General features: G+C 42.2%; 2 pseudogenes; both read left to right on the plus strand.

Moving 5' to 3' along the window:
* The first annotated feature begins 9,631 nt into the window (after positions 1 to 9,631).
* LOC149972329 (uncharacterized) lies at positions 9,632 to 12,899 on the plus strand (annotated as a pseudogene).
* Positions 12,900 to 13,061: 162 nt separating this feature from the next.
* Positions 13,062 to 17,469, plus strand: LOC149972330 (uncharacterized; annotated as a pseudogene).
* The last annotated feature ends 6,771 nt before the right edge of the window (positions 17,470 to 24,240 follow it).

The following is a 24,240-nucleotide window of genomic DNA, read 5'->3' on the forward strand; positions in this document are numbered from 1 at the left end:
CCCCAATACATTTTTGGGGCTGCCTCTCTGGCTTCCAACCGCGCTGCCGTGCTGCCTCCTCATACCACCTCCGCTCAGCTCTTGCTGCTTCCAGCTCTGCTTTGGGGCAGCAATATTCTCCAGCCTGAGCCCAGGGTCCTTCACAAAATCTCCTCCCATGTCCAGGAGTCTTGAGATTTTGGCCGCTGCTGCTGCTGTCCGTTACCACGCTGCTTGGTCCTTTGGTGGTGGGTGTTTCTGTAACGTTCTTCATTGGGAGAAAGAGAGGAGGACCAAGGTGCAGCGTGGTAAGTATTCATATTCTCTTTTAATGAAAACGAATACTCAAACAAAACCAACAAAACACGAGAACGAAACAAAAACAGTCCTGAACGGTGAAATACAAACACAGAACAGAAAATAAACACCCCCAAAACACAGGTGGAAAAAGGCTACCTAAGTATGATTCTCAATCAGAGACAACTAACGACACCTGCATCTGATTGAGAACCATACCAGGCCAAACTCAAAACACAACATAGAAAAACGAACATAGGCAACCCACCCAACTCATGCCCTGACCATACTAAAACAAAGACAAAACAAAATAACTAAGGTCAGAATGTGACAGCTGTGTTGAAAAACGAATGATAGTCCTCTAAGTCCTCGATAATAGGCTACACAATTGGTTGGTAACCATTTCCATTTGGAGTGCCAATTTAACTTACAATTTATACCCATCTGCGTGCCAGTCATTACTTTGTGGAACAGTTTCATTTATTTTATAATAAAGTTGACATCTCAAAATCATTGTCATGTGATTAATATAAATTCTATATAAATCTAAATCAAAATTCTACAAATGTAAAAGTAACTTCCTATGCCATTGCCAACTATGTAAAAATAGCCTAAATAAAGTCAACAAATAAAACATTGCAGCCTGCAGGTAGAAAATATCCTGAAAAAAATTAATTACATTGGCTACACATGGCCTGTTTGCAAGGAACTTGAAATATTGTATCAACTATCAACTTGGTCCAGCTCAAAGCTTGCCTAACAAACTTGCAACATTGTATTACATATTCTGGACCCTCAGAGTTTTCTGTGCCAGTGAGCTCCAGATACAGATACAGCTGTATGCTATTTGCGCAAGGGACAAGAAGCAAGGGATATGAAGCAAGGGATAAGAACTGGGCTAGAGCAATACAGATTTTTTTCCCTTTCACTCCTATTGATTATCATTTGGGAGAGAGCTGGAAATAATTTTCAAATAGGCTACATTGAGGAGCTATTGTAATTCTCAATGGATGTAAAAACAGACTTTGTTAACTTGCAGTTTGAGATAAAAACATTACTTTGAGAAGCTTCACAGCTCAGTAGTGGTGGTGGTGAGTTAAGACAATCAGAAATACTATCAAATCTCCAAATGGGCACATTTATAAGCCTACATTTGCACGGGGGGGCTGGGGGGGGGCAGGTAGCCTCGACTTACTTCTGTGCGTAATTAGGAGCATGTCTTTACTCGACATTGACAGGATGTCAAATGTACATAAAATGTAACGGCTGATTTCTTCCTCCTGTTCTGAGGAGGTGTAGCAAGGATCGGACCAAGATGTGGCGTGGTAAGTGTCCATGTTTTTAATATGAAAAAACTGAACATGAACACTAATACAAAAACAATAAACGTGAACAAACCCAAACAGTACTTTGTGGCGAACAAACACGGAAACAAACACCCACAAACAAACAGTGAAACCCAGGCTACCTAAGTATGATTCTCAATCAGAGACAAGTAACGACACCTGCCTCTGATTGAGAACCATACTAGGACGAAACATAGAAATCCCAAAATCATAGAAAAACAAACAGACTGCCCACCCCAACTCACGCCCTGACCATACTAAATAACGACAAATCAAAGGAAATAAAGGTCAGAACGTGACACGAAAACTTGTTTCTCACAAGTCTAGCCTAGGTTGTGCAAACAACGTGTCCGCTCCGACAATGAGAAATGGAAAAGACTGTCATAATATATTGAATGCATTAACAAAAATTACAGTATCCAAACAAACATTGTAGATTCGAAATTATGGGAATTAATCGTAAACGTACTACTGTTGATACTGGTGTGCCATCCCCACGGCCCCGCAATGGATTAGTCCACTGAGACATTGCATATTTTTTTTTTTTTTGCAACTGCTCAACTAAAAAATGTTCTGTTGACCAATAGCTTATTGACCAAATAATCGACCACTTGACTGAATGGGGTCAGCCCTAGTCAGGAGTCCTTCCCAGTAACATATGTCTTGTGTCTGAGCCATTCCACTTTGCCCCTGTACTGTCGTTTTGCCTCTTTGATTGCCTTATAGCAGTCATAGCTGGTCTGTTTGTACATGTCCATGTTCCCAGTCACCTTGCCATGGCCAAATGCGGTGGTTCTCTCTTTCAGTTTTGCACGAATGTTGGCATCTATGCACAGTTTTTTGTTTGGATAAGATCTTATGGAACCCAGTCACCGAGTCCGTGTGTACGTCGATACTATTCTCAGAGGCATCCTGGAACATTTCCTAGTCCACGTAATCAAAACGTAATCAAAACACGTAATCAAAACAATCTTGAAGCATATATTCTGATTGGTCAGACCAACATTGAACAATCCTTAGTTTCTGCCTAAGGTTGAGGAAGAGCAGAAAGGAGGCATGATATGATTTGCTGAAGTCGTCCCGAAAGGGAGAGTAGCAATGATCCAGAGTCCTCAATGTCTGTAATAATTTCCTCAGATTTCCTTTATTAATCCCTGGTGCTGAAATTGCGACATGTCTATGCGGCTGCCTATCAAATTGATGATATGCTTTCTGTGGTGCCAGGGCATGTAGCCTATTGCTTTAACTAATGAATAAATGTTTATAGGGAGGCCTATTTGGTCATCATTATCTCATGTTAAGCATAACATTTTGCAAAGCTATACACAGTGTTGCAATGCTGCTATTTAGACTGCTGCCTGGCTGCAATAATGTATTTACTTGAAATTTAAGTTGCCAATTGTAAAATAAATGTTTGATGCAACAGCATACAACTGAGCTACCAATAGATTTTTAAAAATAATTTACAACTGTCCTGTATAGCCTACTTGACCCTGCATGGCATGAGCCGTCCTCACACTCTCCCCCAGCTAAGATAGAAAGTTGTTGTGTGTAAATCCAGTCTATTAATGCCAAATGATATAGTCAGTCCAAGCTCAAAACACTAGATTACTAGGGATTGTTTCATTATTCAGTGTAGCCTGCTATCTACAGCTAGGCTATATACTGTATATAAACCTTTATAAAAATTACACATCAAATAGCCTATTTACTTTTTTTGCCTACAGTGACAAAAACAGTAGTCGGCTTGAGGATAAATTCAGCCACTATTTATTGTTGAACTCAACGGGTTAATTCTGCCTAATAGCTTACACAAATGGTCTGCAATATTCAAGGTAAATTAAATCAAATGAAGTCCTCCTTGCTTATTTTATCTGTATCTGTGTCTCTTTTTCTCTATCTGTGTCTCTCTGTGTCTGTGCTGGTCTCTCTCCTTTTTTTCTATGTAGAGGCCTATAGTAGCTACAGAACGAGACTGCATTGCCTTGCATTTTTGTGTCTAAATGTTTTCAGCACGACCTGTAGGTTGCGGTCCCGACTGTTTTCTATACTGAGAATTGCCAACCAAGTCAGTCTTTAATGAGACATTGTATATTATAGTTCTATTGCGCTGCACACATTTTAAACTTAGTCTTGAATGATGCATGCCAAGATACACCAGAGATAATGGACTGTTGATATTGCAACCACACAACTCAAATGGCAGTTCACAGTATGAACGAAATCGCAAACTGCTTTTTTTGTTCAAGAAGAGTTGTCAGCTAAAGATGATAATGTGTTTGCTTCGGCCAATTTATTGGCTGTCAAGTATCCAGATGACTTGTCCCCAGAGCTTCCTATACAGTTCATCTTTTTACGTAATGTGTTGAGTCTGGCAATTATGAAAGGCTCAATTAAAGGTAAATCCGTTTTACCTAAGTTCTACCAGCATGTCACATGTGCAACCACAGGAAAAAATACTCTAGACCACTTTAACTCCACACACAGAGACGCATACAAAGCTCCCCCTTGCAACATCTGCACTGAGCAAAAGGCTAGAGCTGCCTCTTTCAATGAGCGGGACACTAATCCGGACGCTTTTAAGAAATCCCGCTACCACCTCAGACAAACCATCAAACAGGCAAAGCGTCAATACAGGATTAAGATCGAATCCTACTACACCAACTTTAACGCTCGTCGGATGTGGCAGGGCTTGAAAATTATTAGACTACAAAAGGAAACCCCACCGTGAGCTGCCCAGTGACACGAACCTACCAGACGAGCTAAATGCCTTTTATGCTCGCTTCGAGACAAGCAACACTGATGCATGCATGAGAGCACCAGCTATTCCGGATGACTGTGTGATAATGCTCTCGGTACCCGAGGTCAACATTCACAAAGTAATGTCCACTTCTGGTTCATTCTTTTTGCTGTTCTGTTCTCATTTGCCATAGCAGATACTGTGAGTGGAAATAAGTGAGTAAGTATCCCTTAAAAGTGATTTGGAAATAAATACAAGTTATTCAGGATAACATTTTAAACAAAACCCTATACTGTTTAAAACATAATTAAACAACATAACTTTATACAGATAAATACATTCTCCTGCCAAAGGGCTGAATAAAAGTATTCACACCCGTAGACTTTTTAAAAAATGTTGTTGTGTTACTGTCTGAATTTTAAATGGATTAAATTGAGATTTTGTGTCAATGGCCTACACATAATGCTTCATATTGTCAAAGTGTAATCATGTTTTTAGACATTTTTACAAAATTCATAAAAAATGCAACGCATTGAATCATTAAGTATTTGTTATGGCAAGCCTAAATAAATTCAGGAACAAAAATGTGTTTAACAAGTCACATAATAAGTTGCATGGACATGACTTTTTAATGACTACCTCATCTCTGTACCCCACACATACAATTATCTATAAGGTCCCTTCGAGCGATGAATTTCAAACACAGATTCAACCACAAAGACCAGGGAGATCTTCCAATGTCTTGCAAAGAAGGGCACCTGTTTGTAGATGGGCAAAAAAAAACAGATATTGAATATCTCTTTGAGCATGTTGAAGTTATCAATACCATGTTGGATGGTGTATCAATACACCCAGTCACTACAAAGATACAGGCATCCTTCCTAACTCAGTTGCCAGAGAGGAAGGAAACCGCTCAGGAATTTCACTAAGGCCAATGGTGCCTTTAAAACAGTTACAGAGGTCAATGACTGTGATAGGAGAAAACTGAGGATGGATCAACAACATTGTAGTTACTCTACAATATTAACCTAAATGACAGAGTGATAAGAAGGAAGCCTGTACAGAATACAAATATTACAAAACATGCATCCTGTTTGCACTAAAGTAAAACTGCAAAAAAAATGGCAAAGAAATGAACTTTATGTCCTTCAAACCTACCCTAACCAGAAACCGTTGATAGATGGCAGCATTCGCACAGAACTGAAAGTGACAAGGTGACTGGGAATATGGCAGAATACAAACAGTGTAGTTATTCCCTCTGCAAGGCAATCAAACAGGAAAAACGTCAGTTTAGAGACAAAGTGGAGTTGCAATTCATCGGCTCAGACACGAGACCTATGTGGCAGGGTCTACAGACAATCATGGACTACAAAAGGAAACCAGCCACGTCACGGACACCGACGTCTTGCTTCCAGACAAACTAAACACCTTCTTTGCCCACTTCGAGGATAGCACAGTGCCACCAACATGGCCCGCTACCAAGGACTGTGGGCTCTCCTTCTCCTTGGCCGATGTGAGTAAGACATTAAAGCGTGTTAACCCTCGCAAGGATGCCGGCCCAGCTGGCTGGTGTGTTTACGGACATATTCAATCTCTCCCTATCCCCGTCTGCTGTCCCCACAAGCTTCAATATGGCCACCTTTGTTCCTGTACCCAAGAAAGCAAAGGTAACTGAACTAAATTACTATCCTGTCATCATGAATTGCTTTGAGAGACTAGTCAAGGATCATATCACTTCCACCTTACCTGTCACCCTAGACCCACTTCAATTTGCTTACCACCCCCAATAGATCCACAGATTATGCAATCACCATCACACTGCACACTGCCCGATCCTGTCTAGACAGGAGGAATACGTATGTAAGAATGCTGTCCATCGATTATAGCTCAGCATTCAACACCATAGTACCCTGCAAGCTCATCATTAAGCTCGAGGCCCTGGGATAGAACCCCGCACTGTGCAACTTGGTCCTGGACCAAAGGACAGATTGTGCAAAGCTGTCATCAAGGCAAAGGGTGGCTATTTGAAGAATCTCAAATATAAAATATATTTTGATTTGTTTAACACTTTTTTGGTTTCTACATGATTCCATATGTGTTATTTCATAGTTTTGATGTCTTCACTATTATTCTACAATGTAGAACATTTTGAGTAGGCGTGTCCAAACTTTTGACTGGTACTGTATATAGTTACAGCAGGCCAAGGTAGGAGAGTCAGACACACACATGCAACAACATTGCTCACACTTATTTCCGGTATTGGAGTTGTTGGTTCTGTGGGTCGGGCAGATGGGGCACCAGCATCCTCCTCCTGAATCCTCCTCACGATGGCAGCAGAAGCCGGGGTCCTTGGGATATGTTGCCTCCTCTGGATTTGAGGTCTTACCAATGCCTTGCCCAGCTCCTCGAGAAAGAGCTGTCTCCTCTGGAGCTTCCCTCTGTTCCAATCTGTGTTCAACACCAACAAGATTACAAACGCGTTGTACGCCGAGATGTCCAAGATGCTGAAGAATATCACAAAAGGCCAGCGTAGGGTTCTTCTTGTCTAAATTGTCCACCCCTCCTTTTGTGGCATTGCAATCCATTATGATTACAATGTAATGATGTAATCCATCATTGTATTTCAGCAATGACACAATACATAATCTACCATTCATTTTCTATTGTGCACAAAATAATCTGAAACAACCAAAACAAACTGCGAATGCATCCAACAAGTTTATAGAGTCTCAAGCTTGATGTAGTCATTGCGTGCTATAAATATTGTACCAAATACTAAACTCTTGACTGGGTTGTCAATTATTTTGACCACTATCCTTTTGATCATAAAACAATCCTACTTGTTAAACAAATCTCTTTTTCTGAGCAATTGTAAAATAATTCAATTTCCCTATTTGTTAGCGTACAATATAGCTCAGTATTTGTATTTTTGCTCATCTTTTATCAAGGGTGCCAATCATTTGAAAGGTGACTGAATATAAATCATGTACACTACATTACCAAAAGTATGTGGACTCCCTTGTGGACATCTCATTCCAAAATCACGGGCATTAATATGAAGTTGGTCCTCCCTTTGCTGATATAACAGCCTCCACTCTTCTGGGAAGGCTTTCCACTTGATGTTGGGACATTGCTGCGGGGACTTGCTTCCATTCAGCCACAAGAGCATTAGCAAGGTTGGCCACTGATGTTGGACGATTATGCCTGGGAATTCATCCCAAAGTTGTCAGATGGGGTTAAGGTCAGGCCTCTGTGCAGGCCAATCAAGTTCTTCCACACCTATCTCAACAAAACATTTCTGTATGGACCTCACTTTGTGCACGGGGGCATTGTCATGCTGAAACAAGAAAGGGCCTTCCCCAAACTGTTGCCACAAAGTTGGAAGCACAGAATCGTCTAGAATGTCATTGTATGCTGTAGCGTTAATATTTCCCTTCACTGGAACTAAGGGGTATAGCCTGAACCATGAAAAACAGCCTCACACCATTATTCCTCCTCCACCAATGCACAGTTGGCACCATGCACTGGGGAAGGTAGTGTTCTCCTGGCATCCGCCAAACCCATCTTCGTCTGTCGGCCTGCCAGATGGTGAAGCATGATTCATCACTCCAGAGAACACACTTCCACTGCTCCAGAGTTCCTGCTCAGGTGCCACGTCTAAAATCCCTGAGCTCTTGAGGAAGGCCATTCTAATTCCAATGTTTGTCTATGGAGATTGCATGGCTGTGCGCTCGATTTTATACACCTGTCAGCAACGGGTGTGCCTGAAATAGGGTTGTCCACATACTTTTGTATAAATAGTGTATATGGGGGAAATGGTTGAAATGCTCAAGCTTGACATTGATTTGAAAGAACATTAACATACTGGATGTGTTTGGGGCAAATGTATTAGGAAGATAGTGTATATTCCTGTGGTTTAGGGCTGTTCATGTGAGTATAAGCCCTGGTACTGGGTACACAGCTTGAGGATATGTCTTCTATCTATGGTATGGAAGACCCCCTGCTCTAAATGGATCATTACACTGTATGCTTGTTAACAGCTCTGCATCACTGCTAATCATGATGAAGATGACAAGCATGAGTTTAGTTAGAAAGGCAATGAGTTTGTGTGTATGCGTGCGTGTGTGTGTGTGTCTGGTTGTGTGAGTGTCTCACTCTCTCTCTTTAATAATGCCATCTTAGAAATGGAGTAACACTTGGGAAAGGGATACCTAGAGTATTAGTATATCATCCCCACACTGACTGAATAGAGAGGAGACCGGAGCTTGTTACTTGTTTACAGTACAGTCTCCGAAATCTAATCCATGTATAAAAATGAAATGAGCCGAGGACAAAGCTCTCAGGAGGATGAACAGTCATTTATATTTAATGCTATTTGTTTGCAATCTCACAGGTATGTATTTAATTTTTGTGTACCTTTACATGATATGTTTATATATATGCATACATATATATATATATATATATATATATATATATATATATATATATATATATATATATATATATATATATATATATATATATACACTGCCAGTCAAAAGTTTTAGAACACCTACTCATTCAAGTGTTTTTCTTTATTTTTATTATTTTCGACATTGTAGAAAAATAGTGACGACATCAAAACAATTAAATAATGCATATGTAATCATGTAGTAACCAAAACATATTTTATATTTGACATTCTTCAAATAGCCAACCTTTGCCTTGATGTCATCTTTGCACACTCTTGGCATTCTTTCAACCAGCTTCATGAGGTAGTCGCCTGGAATGCATTTCAATTAACAGGTGTGCCTTCCTAAAAGTTAATTTGTGGAATTTCTTTCCTTCTTAATGTGTTTGAGCCAATCAGTTGTGTAGTGACAAGGTAGGGGGGTATACAGAAGATAGCCCTATTTGGTAAAATACCAAGTCCATATTAGAACAGCTCAAATAAGCGAAGTGAAACGACAGCCCATCATTACTTTAAGACATGAAGGTCAGTCAGAACATTGAAAGTTTCTTCAAGTGCAGTTGCAAAAACCATCAAGCGCAATGATGAAACTGGCTCTCATGAGGACTGCCACAGGTATGGAAGAACCGGAGTTACCTCTGCTGCAGAGGATAAGTCCATTAGAGTTAACTGCACCTCAGATTCAAATAACAGACACATCTCTACATCAACTGTTCAAAGGAGATTGCGTGAATCAGGCCTTCATGTTTGAATTGCTGCAAAGAAACCACTGCTAAATGACACCAATAAGAAGAAGAGACTTGCTTGGGTCAAGAAACACGATCAATGGACATTAGACGGGTGGAAATCTATCATTTGGTCTGATGAGTCCAAATTTTAGATTTTTTGTTCCAACCTCTGTGTCTTTGTGAGACACAGAGGAGGATCTCCGCATGTGTGGTTCCCAACGTGAAGCATGGAGGAGGAGGTGTGATGGTGTGGAGGTGCTTTGCTGGTGACACTGTCCGTGATTTATTCAGAATTCAAGGCACACTTAACCAGCATGGCTACCACAGCATTCTGCAGCGATACGCCATTACATCTGGTTTGCGCTTAGTGGGACTATCATTTGTTTTTCAACAGGACAGTGGTCCAACACACCTCCAGGCTGTGTAAGGGCTATTTGACCAAGAAGGAGAGTGATGGAGTGCTGCATCAGATGACATGGCCTCCACAATCACCCTAAAATCAACCCAATTGAGATGGTTTGGGATGAGTTGGACAGCACAGTGAAGGAAAAGCAGCCAACAAGTGCTCAGCATATGCGGGAACTCCTTCAAGACTGTTGGAAAACATTCCAGGTTTAGCTGGTTGAGAGTGTCAAGAATGTGCAAAGCTGTCATCAAGGTAAAGAGTGGCTACTCTAATTTTTAAAAAATATATTTAGATTTGTTAAACACTTGTTTGCTTACTACATGATTCCATATGTGTTATTTCATTGTATTGATGACTTAACCATTTTTCTACAATGTAGAAAATAGTATAAATAAATAAAAACCCTTGAATGAGTAGGTGTGTGCAAACTTTTGACTAGTACTGTGTATGGTGGGCCCCTTGCTGCTAGTGGTTTTGCCTTGCAAAGCAATGATTTTACGCAAAAAAGTATTGGTAATACTTCATGGTAATGGAAAAATAGTAATTGTCACTTTGTTTTCACTGCAGCCATTGTTCTTAGGTTACTGAAATAATTATGATATTGCCTCTGTTAGGGCTTGATAAATTGCTAGTTTTTAGCTTCAGTATACAATACATTCTGAATTAGAGTGCATCCCAAATTAGTTCCTTATTAAAAAAAGTGATATAGTAAATAATATTGATCTGTTTGCGTCGACTTAACGAACCCAAACAATATTTTTTGCTATGCATGATATTATGTTAATTGATATTAACCATTTTCATAGTAAATGATTTCCGAGCCATGTGCGCGAAAAGACGCTGTAGTGCATGCTGAAAATGGAGACCTGCAAGGTTATCCCTATCTGTCACAGCCTGCAGCAGAAGTTCCAGTCACAATAGAGTCCGTGTCTAAAGAGCACAACAACAAAGGTCATGGTGGAGCAGTAACAATGCCCACAGAGAATAGCCATCTCCAGATTTGGCTGTAAGTGCATCCCCAGGGACAAATTGTTCCAGACGCCACTTGAAAGGCACAATTTCACGAACTCCACAACTGCTGAAGATGTAATTGCTGCTTCGTCAACTGGGGGCTTTGTTTGGAAAGCTGGATCCGATTTACCCATGCCGGCTGAGGACAATACATCAAGCATGAAGTCTCCTGCTGAGCCAAATCTCACATAGATCTCGAATTATGACTTGGCCATTTCCTCTTTTACTGAAGCTGGATTTGAACCAATGAAGAATGTCACCGTGATTCCTGTGGCTCATTTGACCAAAGGCGTGGAGTAAGAGAAAGCCTCAGATTTGCAGCTTCACTCTACCCGTTAACAGGAATCAAAGAATTGCTGAGTCTATCACTCTTATGTCCGCACGTTGGAGGCTGGGTGTACCTATGGTGAATGCCCCTTGTCCTCACATAAGATATACCTGGGCCGAGTCAAATGACAATGAGGAAAAACAAGGCCAAGACGCAGATGAAAATGGTATTTTGGAATTGGAAAGAAAAAAGTATCCATTGACTGGGTCAGAATCCATCTTGGGTGACAAAAAGGAAGTTGCTGCGACTACGGATTGCGTGATGACAAACATGTGTTTGACCTGCCTGCAAGAAAAAAGGCCATAATCAACAGACAAAAATAGACGTTCTGTCAGCATTGTCCGACCGAGGCAGCTCACTCAGTCTTGGAAGAAAAGGACAGGGAAATATGTTTACTGTAAACTCCAGTCGCCACAAGACCTGAACGCCGAGCTCATTTGAAATGACAACAAAGAAACAAGAGGACAAAGCAGTAGTATTTGATAGTACCAAAACATAAAAAAAGAGCATGTTCGATTTCTCTGTAACTGTTTTGGATGGGCTAGATTATGACTTTATGCCACCCCCCCTTTCCTCATTAGACTCTGAAATGAATCTCAGCAAAATCATGTTGAATTGTTCATTTGCTAGTACATCTTTCTCAAACTCAGGAACAATTGAAGTCATGGCGAACACAACCAGAACAGTGCTTCTCACTATAAAGGTATAACATTAGACATTTTCTAGATTTTGTGATATTAGCAAATCTTTTGATAAAAGGTTGTTATCAACAACCAGCATGCCTTATCCTTCAACTTCAGAGATCTTTCACACTTTATTATTATCATTGAGAGATAAAGAAGAAAAGATATCTGGGAATACTGTGAATCTCAGAAACAGTCAAAATTGGTATGATACTCAAATCCAACATAATTAATCTGTAAAATTCCAAAGCATATCATCCAGCATACCTCCTAGTTAACAATCACACATTGGTGGGTGTTAAAATGACAAATAAGGACATAGAGTTTATTTTGAGGATGGGGGAGGGGAAGAGCGGGAGCATGCTCTTAAGGCAAGTTATGACAATTCCTCTCACCAATGCTCCATTTGCTCTTGTCCATGGTCTCTCTGACCAGAACATTGAAAACAGTGGGGTTAATGACCCCAACAGTATATCAATATTAAGTGGTATGCCAGACTGATTTAATTTTCTCTTTAACCAAGCTCATGAAACAATCACATCAAAAAGCCACATCACTGACCACATTGACGAATCAGCCTTGCCTATGAGAATGCCATCAACCGAAAGCCAAAGTGCAACAACATCCTTCCGCTTTACGAGGTGTACCAAGCCTGCTGTCAAAGTTCCTTCTGCCTCTCAGGCTCTGACAGAGATTGTGAAATCTATGATGTCTGTGTCGAGTACCACTGGCCATCTGCCTGGTGTTCTGTCCAAAGAGCAGCAGCCTATGAGCCTCCTGCCAGAAGTTTCTCACACATGCATCTGTAACTACGATAAGAACACTGTCGAAAAAAACTGATTCTAAGATTGCTGACAATGGAAACAGTATTGATAAATGGACTGCCCTTCCCGTTGTTTTGTCACAGACAGTGAAGCCAAGTGCTTAAGTACTCAGTTGCCAAATAGGGTTATATTCTGTATACACCCCCTACCTTGTCACAACACAACTGATTGGATCAAACACATTAAGAAGGAAAGAAATTCAACAAATCAACTTTTAACACACCTGTTAATTGAAATGCATTCCAGGTCATGAAGCTGGTTGAGAGAATGCCAAGAGTATGCAAAGCTGTCATCAAGGCAAAGGGTGGCTACTTTGAAGAGTCTCAAATGTAAAATGTATTTTGATTTGTCTAACACTTTTTTGGGTTACTACATGATTCCATATGCGTTACAATGTAGAAAATAGTTTAAAAAATAAAGAAAAACCCTTGAATGAGTTGGTGTGTCCAAACTTTTGACTGGTACTGTACATCTCCACCTCACATGAATCAGAATGTGAATGACTCGAAAGAATCGGAAAATGTGAACATTCTAAAGCTGAAAAACAACAAAGGACAGGAGTCTGACTTCTCTCAGCCTCATGGCTCTCTTGAGGAGGTGACCGAAATTACAGTGTAAGAAGGCAGTCCTGTTCACCATGGAATAATGAAAACCACAGAAAGACTGGCTGGAGAGGAAAAATGCACTTCTGCAAACCTGTCTTCCTCTGATCTTTTAATTAAACAGTTGGGAGCAACAACACACAGAGACCTCCATCAGGCTGAAAATCTCTCTGAATCTCCGGAAGAAGAAAGTAGGTCATTCTCCAGCCAAGCGCTAAGTCATAAAATGCCAGTGCAGACTTTGATAACTCCAAGCCGAACACTGTCATGAATTGTATATTTTACACACATATAGTGTGTCCACCACATCAATTCATCAATTCTCTACCCATAGGGTCATGCTTACAACATATTCCACTGCATCAACAATACTAAAGCAAAGAAATCAGCAAAGACACCCAACAAAAGTTTAAAAAAAACAAGTATTTATGACAACTTTCTCGCAAAGCATAATCCATGGCCATCCAAATCAAATCACAAATGTGAATGTAACATTTCACGGCTCTGCAGAGAGTGTGAAATCAACATTTTCTACACTTAATAGTGTTGGAAATCTGTATTCAATTACCACTGCAAAATCGGTAATCACAGTCGGGCAGTCAACTGTTCAGCCTCATTTTGCAGTAAAGACATCTACTTCCCACACGTCACTAATTCAACATGTTTCAGATAAAAAGCATCACATAAGCACTTCGACATCAACAACATCAGGAAACTCATTATCTCAGTCCATGACTGTTGGAAAACGTGCAGCGGGTATGACCACCTTTCTTTGACATTGCTGCAGAGGACATCATGTTCTCTGACATCACTGAGGCATTGAAGGGGAGCCACCTCATTCCCCTTCTACCGCAGCGCAGGTATATAGACACATCGATTAGCCAACCCACTGATGATTACTTGCCTACAGGGTTTCGCATCATCGCTAAGGGCAATCTTCTTCTGAGATAATGCCAATCGACGCTCTGCCTAGAGGCAAATGGGACTTGAGACTCAGACTCAGAGCAGAAAGAGGAATGGCATTCAAATGTCTCACATGCTTCTGCCAATAATGAGCAAATAAGCCCTTCAGAGGCTCTAATAGTGCATGAAGTGAAAAGTGAGCAATCTGGGCTTAGCACACGACCAGTGCCATTCGCAGCGGATAGCTCAGTGGGCACCTGCCAAATTAACTTAACTCAATCACAACCTGATGAGACCATGGGATTGAGGACCAGGGAAACCCCCCTGCTAAATGCAATACTACAACAGACCTGGGGTCGGGAATGACCATGCTTTGTCTGGAGTAAGTCCAGTGCACAAGTTTGGTAGAATGCTGCTGGGCTCTGGGAGTGAGTCAGAGCGATTTGCCTTGCACCAGAAAAATGGGGGTATCATCCCCTGATCTCCTCACTGGGTAATTATCACAGGATATTTGATCTAATTAACAAAATAATTTATTATCATTGGGAAATTAAAAAGTGCATTCTAATATTAACATTCAACATGAGTTAACTTCTTTGGGACTGGGGGGCAGTATTGAGTAGCTTGGATGAATAAGGTGCCCAGAGTAAACTGCCTGCTTCTCAGACCCAAAAGCTAGAATATGCATATAATTAGTAGATTTGGATAGAAAACACTCTGAAGTTTCTAAAAATGTTTGAATGATGTATATCAGTATAACAGAACTCATATGGCAGGTAAAAACCTGAGAAAAAAATCCACCACGAAGTGGGAAATCTGAGGTTTGTAGGTTTTCATGTCTTTGACTATCCAATATAGTGTCTATGGGGTCATATTGCACTTCCTAAGGCTTCTAGTAGATGTCAACCGTCTTTAGAACCTTGTTTCAGGCTTCTACTGTGAAGGGGGAGCGAATAAGAGCTGGTTGACTAAGGGGTCTGGCAGAATGCCATGAGCTAAATCACGCACGCAGCCGTGAGAGCGAGCTGCATTTCCTTTCATTTCTAAAGACAAAGGAATTGTCCGGTTGGAATATTATTGAAGATTTATGATAAAAACATCTTAAAGATTGATTCTATACATCATTTGACATGTTTCTACGAACTGTAGTATATATTTTTTTACTTTTCATCTGGACTTAGTGCTCGCGCGAACAAAAAGGAGGTATTTGGAAATAAATTATGGACTTTATCGAACAAAACAAACATTTATTGTGGAACTGAGATTCCTGGGAGTGAATTCCGATGAAGATCATCAAAGGTAAGTGAATATTTATAACGCTATTTCTGAGTTTTGTGACATCTCCTTGGTTGGAAAATGGCTGTATGTTTTTCTGTGGCTAGGAGCTGACCTAATATAATTGCATGGTGTGCTTTTACCATAAAACTTTTTAAAAATCTGACACAGCGGTTGTATTAAGGAGAAGTTTATCTTTAATTGTGTGTTTAACACTTGTATCTTTTAACAATGTTTATGATGAGTATTTCTGTAATTTGATGTGGCTCTCTGCACTTTCACCAGATGTTTGTTTGAGACAATGCATTTCTGAACATAACACACCAATTTAAAATGAGGTTTTGGACATAAAGATGAACTTTATTGAACAAAACACACATTTATTGTCTAACATTGAGTCCTGGGAGTGCCATCCGGTGAAGATCATCAAAGGTTAGTGATGAATTTTAACGCTATTTATGTATTTTGTGACATCTTTCCTTCTTTGGAAAATGGCTGCATGTTTTTCGGTGCCTAAGGAGCTGATCTAACATAATCGCAAGGTGTGCTTTCGCCGTAAAGCCTTTTTGAAATCAGACACTGTATTTCTTCATCGGCATCTATATGCTTTCGTTAATAAAATAATGATAAAATACTCTTTGGAAATGCAGATTTTGATTTAGTCATGAATCCATAATCAATTACTATGGGAATAAATATCACTGAATTACAGAAATATTAGAACAAAGTTGTCGAACGAAGGCAAACAAATTGTTGCTTTTTGGAAAATATTCATTCAAACACACATGGTCACGTTGTACAGCGTCATTATGGCTATTAGCAGGGCTATATTTTGGCCTTTATAAATATTATTTTGGTCTTTATTCAGATTACAATGGCTCACTGTTGTTGTTTTTTTAAACAAAATAATCTCCAAAATATCGTTAATATATAGCCTTTCCACTGTGGAAGTCTCCTCCAATCCTCTAAATGTAATTTTTGGCGGAGAGTCACGTCATTGAAAACAATATTTTTGGATATACAGTAGGCCTACCATAGGCAAAATTAATATTGGTTACACTACAATTAAGGTGTGGAAATGATATGCCTCTTAGATATTATTTTAGAATCCTCCAATCCTCTTATGCTATAGCCTACTTCCGAATGCGCAACATTTCCCATTCCATCCTAACGGAAACCCTGAAGGTTTAGTTTTTCATTTCTCTCTGAATAGAAACACCATAATATTGATCAAATTAATCCCATGTACAATGTTATTACGAAAACGGTTTTAAATGCTCTAGTAATGCCAATATGGGAGACTATCAAATGCTTCTCAAAGTTACCCTCTGGTGGTCAAACTAGCACTTACTTGTGTTGGATTCGACATTATAAACATTGAGATATTAAAGATATGATAGATCAGACGCATAGTACAGTGGGGCAAAAAAGTATTTAGTCAGCCACCAATTGTGCAAGTTCTCCCACTTAAAAAGACGAGAGAGGCCTGTAATTTTCATCATAGGTACACTTCAACTGTGACAGACAAAATGAGAAAAAAAATCCAGAAAATCACATTGTAGGATTTTTTATGAAATTATTTGCAAATTATGGTGGAAAATAAGTATTTGGTCTATAACAAAAGTTTATGGCAATACTTTGTTATATACCCTTTGTTGGCAATGACAGAGGTCAAACGTTTTCTGTAAATCTTCACAAGGTTTTCACACACTGTTGCTGGTATTTTGGCCCATTCGTCCATGCAGATCTCCTCTAGAGCAGTGATGTTTTGGGGCTGTTGCTGGGCAACACGGACTTACAACTCCCTCCAAAGATTTTCTATGGGGTTGAGATCTGAAGACTGGCTAGGCCACTCCAGGACCTTGAAATGCTTCTTACGAAACCACTCCTTCGTTGCCCGGGTGGTGTGTTTGGGATCATTGTCATGCTGAAAGACCCAGTCACGTTTCATCTTCAATGCCTTGCTGATGGGAGGAGGTTTTCACTCAAAATCTCACAATACATGGCCCCATTCATTCTTTCCTTTACAGTCATCCTGGTCCCTTTGCAGAAAAACAGCCCTAAAGCATGATGTTTCCACCCCCATGCTTCACAGTAGGTATGGTGTTCTTTGGATGCAACTCAGCATTCTTTGTCCTCCAAACACGACGAGTTGAGTTTTTACCAAAAAGTTATATTTTAGAACAAATGTCTAATATGACATTCTCCCAATCTTCTTCTGGATCATCCAAATGCTCTCTAGCAAACTTCAGACGGGCCTGGACATGTACTGGCTTAAGCAGGGGGACACGTCTGGCACTGCAGGATTTGAGTCCCTGGCGGCGTAGTGTGTTACTGATGGTAGGCTTTGCTACTTTGGTCCCAGCTCTCTGCAGGTCATTCACTAGGTCCCCCCGTGTGGTTCTGGGATTTTTGCTCACCGTTCTTGTGATCATTTTGACCCCACGGGGTGAGATCTTGCGTGGAGTCCCAGATCGAGGGAGATTATCAGTGGTCTTGTATGTCTTCCATTTCCTAATAATTGCTCCCACAGTTGATTTCTTCAAACCAAGCTTGCAGATTCAGTCTTCCCAGCCTGGTGCAGGTCTACAATTTTGTTTCTGGTGTCCTGTTTGTGGTGTGACAGCTCTTTGGTCTTGGCCATAGTGGAGTTTGGAGTGTGACTGTTTGAGTTTGTGGACAGGTGTCTTTTATACTGATAACAAGTTCAAGCAGGTGCCATTAATACAGGTAACTGTCACACCCTGACCATAGTTTACTTTGTATATTTCTATGTTGTGGTTGGTCAGGGTGTGATCTGAGTGGGCATTCTATGTTACATGTCTAGTTTGTCTAGTTCTATGTTCGGCCTGATATGGTTCTCAATCAGAGGCAGGTGTTCGTCATTGTCTCTGATTGGGAACCATATTTAGGTAGCCTGGGTTTCACTGTGTGTTTGTGGGTGATTGTTCCTGTCCTTAGTGTCCTTATTGTCCTGATGTCATTGTTCTGTGTTAGGTTACACAAGTATAGGCTGTTTCGGTTTTCGTTAAGTTTATTGTTTTGATAGTGTTTGTGTTTAGTGTGTTACTTCATTAAACATGGATTGCAATAGACACGCCGCATTTTGGTCCGACTCTCCTTCTCACCAAGAAAACCGTTACAGAATCACCCACCACAAAAGGACCAAGCAGCGTGTCAACAGGCAGGAGCAGCGCGAGGAGATGCGCAATAAGGATTTCTGGACATGGGAGGAAATCCTCGACGGGAGAGGACCCTGGGCTAAACCAGGGGAGTGTAGCCGCACCAAGGTGCAGCAGGAGAAGGAACAGAGGCAGCAGCAGCAGGAGCAGCAGCAGCTGCAGTGGGAGAGGCTGCACCACCTGGAGAAATGGACATGGGAGGAAGAACTGGACGGTAAAGGACCCTGGGCTCAGCCTGGAGAATATTGCCGCCCCAAGGAAGAACTGGAGGCTGCGAAAGCTGAGAGGCGCAGATATGAGGAGGCAGCTCGATGTAGCGGATGGAAGCCTGAGAGGCAGCCCCAAAAACTTCTTGGGGGGGGGGCTAACAGGGAGTATGGCTACGCCAGGTAGGACACCTGGGCAGACTCCCTGTGCTTACCGGGGGGCTAGAGAGACCGGACAGGCACCGTGTTATGCAGTGGTGCGCACGGTGTCTCCAGTGCGGGTGCATAGCCCGGTGCGGTATATTCCAGCTCCGCGTGTCGGCCGGGCTAGATTGAGCGTCGAGCCTAATGCCATGAAGCCGGCTCTACGCAGCTGGTCCCCAGTGCGTCTCCTTGGGCCGGCTTACATGGCACCAACCTTGCGCTCGGTGTCTCCGGTTCGCCTGCATAGCCCAGTGCGGGCTATTCCACCTCGCCGCACTGGCAGGGCGACCGTGAGCATTCAACCAGGTAAGGTTGGGCAGGCTCGGTGCTCAAGAGCTCCAGTGCGCCTGCACGGTCCGGTCTACCCAGTACCACCTCCTCACCCCAGCCCTCCGGTAGCAGCTCCCCGCACCAGGCTTCCTGTGCGTGTCCTCGGCCCAGTACCACCAGTGCCAGCACCACGCATCAGGCCTACAGTGCGCCTCGCCTGTCCAGCGCTGTCGGAGCCCTCCTCCTCTCCAGCGCTGTCGGAGTCTCCCGCCTGTTTAGCGCTGTTAGAGCCTTCCTTCTCTACAGCGCTGCCGGAGTCTCCCGCCTGTTCAGAACTGCCAGTTAGCATAGAGCTGCCAGTTAGCATAGAGCTGCCAGTTAGCATAGAGCTGCCAGTTAGCATAGAGCTGCCAGTCTGCAAGGAGCTGCCAGTCTGCAAGGAGCTGCCAGTCTGCATAGAGCTGCCAGTCTGCAAGGAGCTGCCAGTCTGCAAGGAGCCGCCAGAGCTGCCTGTCTGCAGGATGCCGCCAAAGCTGCCAGTCTGCAAGGAGCCGCCAGAGCTGCCAGTCTGCAAGGAGCCGCCAGAGCTGCCAGTTAGCATGGAGCAGCCAGGGCCGCCAGTCAGCATGGAGCAGCCAGGGCCGCCAGTCAGCATGGAGCAGCCAGGGCCGCCAGTCAGCATGGAGCAGCCAGGGCCGCCAGTCAGCATGGAGCAGCCAGTCAGCATGGAGCAGCCAGTCAGCATGGAGCAGCCAGAGCAGCCAGTCAGCATGGAGCAGCCAGAGCTGCCAGTCAGCATGGAGCAGCCAGTCAGCATGGAGCAGCCAGAGCTGCCAGTCAGCATGGAGCAGCCAGTCAGCATGGAGCAGCCAGAGCTGCCAGTCATCATGGAGCAGCCAGTCAGCATGGAGCAGCCAGAGCTGCCAGTCGACCAGATTCTTCCAGATCTGCCAGTCGACCAGACTCTTCCAGATCTGCCAGTCGACCAGACTCTTCCAGATCTGCCAGTCGACAAGACTCTTCCAGATCTGCCAGTCGACCAGACTCTTCCAGAGCTGCCAGTCGACCAGACTCTTCCAGAGCTGCCAGTCGACCAGACTCTTCCAGAGCTGCCAGTCGACCAGACTCTTCCAGAGCTGCCAGTCGACCAGACTCTTCCAGATCTGCCAGTCGACCAGACTCTTCCAGATCTGCCAGTCGACCAGACTCTTCCAGATCTGCCAGTCGACCAGACTCTTCCAGATCTGCCAGTCGACCAGACTCTTCCAGATCTGCCAGTCGACCAGACTCTTCCAGATCTGCCAGTCGACCAGACTCTTCCAGATCTGCCAGTCGACCAGACTCTTCTAGATCTGCCAGTCGACCAGACTCTTCTAGATCTGCCAGTCGACCAGACTCTTCCAGATCTGCCAGTCGACCAGGATCTGCTAGATCCAACTACCTGCCTGGGCTTCCTCTCAGTGCTGAGCTTCCTCTCAGTGCTGAGCTTCCTCTCAGTGCTGAGCTACCCATCAGTCCCGAGCTACCTCTGTCCCGAGCTGTCCCTCTGTCCCGAGCGGTCATTAAGGAGGGTAACCTATCTAGGGACGCAAAGGAGGTGGACTAAAACGATTATGGAGTGGGGTCCACGTCCAGCGCCAGAGCCGCCACCGCGGACAGATGCCCACCCAGACCCTCCCCTATAGGTTCAGGTTTTGCGGCCGGAGTCCGCACCTTGGGGGGGGGGGTACTGTCACACCCTGACCATAGTTTACTTTGTATATTTCTATGTTGTGGTTGGTCAGGGTGTGATCTGAGTGGGCATTCTATGTTACATGTCTAGTTTGTCTAGTTCTATGTTCGGCCTGATATGGTTCTCAATCAGAGGCAGGTGTTCGTCATTGTCTCTGATTGGGAACCATATTTAGGTAGCCTGGGTTTCACTGTGTGTTTGTGAGTGATTGTTCCTGTCCTTAGTGTCCTTATTGTCCTGATGTCATTGTTCTGTGTTAGGTTACACAAGTATAGGCTGTTTCGGTTTTCGTTAAGTTTATTGTTTTGATAGTGTTTGTGTTTAGTGTGTTACTTCATTAAACATGGATTGCAATAGACACGCCGCATTTTGGTCCGACTCTCCTTCTCACCAAGAAAACCGTTACAGTAACGAGTGTAGGACAGAAGAGCCTCTTAAAAAAAAAGTTACAGGTCTGTGAGAGACAGAATTATTGCTTGTTTGTAGGTGACCAAATACTTATTTTCCACCATAATTTGCAAATAAATTCATTAAAAATCCTACAATGTGATTTTCTGGATTTTTTTTCTCATTTTTCCTGTCATAGTTGAAGTGTACCTATGATGAAAATTCCAGGCCTCTCTCATCTTTTTAAGTGGGAGAACTTGCACAATTGGTGGCTGAGTAAATACTTTTTTGCCCCACTGTATATTATTTACTCTGAAAAATAAGAACATAACACTTGCATTAACGCAGAATTCTGCAGAAGCCTGCGAGGTGTGCTGCAGTATGACACAACTTTTAAAGGTGGAACCACTGTAACTATGGTAACTACACAGTAATAGCTGCAGTAACAATATTTTATTAACCTGTAGTTGTCCGATTCCAACTGTAATCCGTTAAATGAAGAGTTGATGCGCTGCACACTTTTTTTAATAGCATCATTTTAAATATTTGGGCTTGGAGAGGGTATCAAGTCAGGCCGAGTCAAAAGGCTCAAGTCCAAGTCAAGTCACAAGTCATTGGTGTTAAAGTCAAAGTCAAGTTGCAAGTCATCATATTTCTGACTCGAGTCTAACTCGAGTCCAAGTTATGTGACTCAAGTCCACACCTCTGCTAGGCTGTGTCAGAGGACAGCCCAAAGAATTGTCAGACTCCAGTCACCCAAGTCATAGACTGTTTTCTCTGCTACCGTACAGCAAGTGTTACCGGAGCGCCATGTCTAGGTCCAAAAGGATCCTTAACAAGCCTTCAAGCTATAAGAGTGCTGAACAATTAACAAATGGCCACCCGGACTATTTATATTGACCCCGCCCTTACTTTTTATTTTATTTTTTACTTCAGTTTATTTTGTCAATATTCTCTTAACTCTGTTTCTTGAACTGCTTTGTTAAGGGCTTGTAAGTAAGCATTTCACAGTAAGTTCTACACATGTTGTATTCAGCGCATTTGACAAATAAAATTGTATTATATTTGATTTGTTGTGGTAACTTCCGCTGGACCCGCAAGGAATGTGCCAGCTTCACCACCAGATGCCTTCAATTTGAAAATAGGCCTATGTGTTGTTTGCACGTAGCTTTCAAGCTGAAACCTCATTATTTAAAGATGAATTGTGTTGTATAAAATTATTTCCTTCCAGTGACTGATATCAAACAACTACAACTGAGGCAACCTGTTTGGAGGCATATTAATAACAGAGGAATGATGTACAATACACAATGTACCTGAAAAGAGACCCAGAAGCATCCTGATTACCGGTTATATCTTCCAACTCATCCTTTTCCATGTACACAAGCCATGTATTTCTCTTTTTTAACTGCAGCAGTGTCTTCAGCACAGAGATCTCTACTCCGAGAAGGGTCCAAAGGTTATCTCCACCAATCTGAGGAACCACATATCTTTTGGTCCCATGTTGAAAGGAGAAGAGAGTTATTCTCTCCCAGGGGAGATGGGTAGTTATTAGCGTGACTAAATAACAAATTGTGTTCAATCTTTGATAATACGCTCAAAAGATCCTTATCAGAGAGGAAATTAGTGCCTGATGTATGTAGACTGTGTATGCATCCCAAATGGCACCCTATTCCCTATGGGCAAAAGTAGTGTGCTGAAGGGTGCCATTTGGGAGGTCTTGTGTTGCTGTTTGAATTTGAGATACAACAGTTGAGATGGAGATTAGGCTTGTCATACTGGGGATGGTGGTGGGGTGTTCACTGGAGACGGGGACACTGCTGCTTCTCTGGATGGCCTATAAACGGCGGTGGGCCGAGTGGATGGTTTACCCAGAGTCCAGAGTGTGCTACAGCTGGCTGCATATAGAGGAGACCTGATCCTACCATGACGAAGTAGGAGACAATGGTCAATCACGTCAGCCTGTAGACCAAACCCGGACCAGAATCAATCCAATTCACTCCTCTTATACGTGACAGCTTCTGGAGTCCGATTTATCACTCCCTTCACCGATGCAGTGAATGTCTTAACTTTTACACTGTGGTAATATGACACAGAAACACGTGTACAGAATAGATTACCTGATGGTTGATTATCTTTTTTGTTGTTGTTGCATGACAACAATTGTTAATTCACCAAACCACTGTGCACAATGATTCAAGATGAATTGATGATAAAGAATGTTTTATGATCAAGTGAATTGAAACATAATATTCATATTGTGATAACACCATATTATTGTTGCTAGTCTCTTACATTAAGTCCTCTAAACCTGCTACTGTACAAGTTTGTATAATAGCAAATCTGGAAATAATTGTTTGGTAAAAAGTTTATTATCCTCTCAATGATTCTCAATCATCATCTCAAGCATGACCCATATTATCATACTAATTCTGACCAATTGCTTATAACAACTGTACAGATCACTGGCTACTCTAACTAAAACACAAATGACACCGATGATTCATTAACATCTCTGTCTGCACTACTTCGTCATGCATCATCTTACCTAAAATGCTACAACAATTTGTTCCTGATTTGCCACAAGCTCAACTGATTTAACAACTTCCACAGTGCAGGATGACTGGTCATTTCATACACATGAATTAATGAATGCTAATTAATATCCTTGTATGCAAAGCTCA

This window comes from Oncorhynchus mykiss, chromosome 24, assembly GCF_057628025.1.
Source record: "Oncorhynchus mykiss isolate SJ-2025 chromosome 24, ASM5762802v1, whole genome shotgun sequence".
NCBI lineage: Eukaryota > Metazoa > Chordata > Actinopteri > Salmoniformes > Salmonidae > Oncorhynchus > Oncorhynchus mykiss.